The following is a 1,126-nucleotide window of genomic DNA, read 5'->3' on the forward strand; positions in this document are numbered from 1 at the left end:
ATAACGATATACGTTATAAAATTATACGTCATAACGTAATACTACTGAACGTTATACGTTATAAATTATTACCATATAACGATATACGTTATAACGTACTACCATATAACGATGTACGTTATAACGTATTACCATATAACGATATACGTTATAACCTAATTCTATATGACGTTATACGTTATAACGAAATACTATAGTATGTTACACGATATAACGTAATGCTACATTACATTATACGTAATAACGTAATACTACTGAATGTTATACGTTATAAATTATTACCATATAACGATATACGTTATAACGTATTACCATGTAACGATATACGTTATAACCTAGTTCTATATGACGTTATACGTTATAACGTAATACTATATTACGTTACACGATATAACGTAATGCTACATAACGTTATACATGATAACGTATTAAAATATAACGATACACGTTACAACGTAATACTACATAACGTTATACGATGTAACGTAATATTACGTAACGTTATACGTTATATCGTATTACTATATAACGATATACGTTATAACCTATTTCCATATCACGATATACGTTATAACGTATTACCATAGAACGATATACGTTATAACTAAATACTACATAACGTTATACGATGTAACGTGATATTACATAACGTTATACGTTATATCGTATTACTATATAACAATATACGTTATAACCTAATTCCATATCACGATATACGTTATAACGTATTACCATATAACGATATACGTTATAGCTAAATACTACATAACCTTATACGATGTAACGTAATATTACATAACGTTATACGTTATATCGTATTACTATATAACGATATACGTTATAACCTAATTCCATATCACGATATACGTTATCACGTGATACCATATAAAGATATACGTTATAACGTATTGCCATATGACAATATATGTTATAACGTAATACTACATAACGTTATACGTTATAACGTAATACTATATAACGTTATACTACATAACGATATACGTTATAACGTACTACCATATAACGATATACGTTATAACGTATTACCATATAACGATATACGTTATAGCGAAATACTACATAACAGTATACGTTATAACGTAATACTATGTAACGTTAAACGTTA

General features: G+C 27.0%; 1 protein-coding gene across 1 annotated transcript in view; it reads left to right on the forward strand.

The window, feature by feature from the left end:
• Positions 1-1,126, forward strand: part of LOC122577433 — a gene marked incomplete at its 5' end in the record, with an annotated part of 702,209 nt that overhangs the window by 613,386 nt on the left and 87,697 nt on the right.

The sequence above is a fragment of the Bombus pyrosoma genome, unplaced genomic scaffold, assembly GCF_014825855.1.
Source record: "Bombus pyrosoma isolate SC7728 unplaced genomic scaffold, ASM1482585v1 HiC_scaffold_4710, whole genome shotgun sequence".
In the NCBI taxonomy this organism is placed as follows: domain Eukaryota; kingdom Metazoa; phylum Arthropoda; class Insecta; order Hymenoptera; family Apidae; genus Bombus; species Bombus pyrosoma.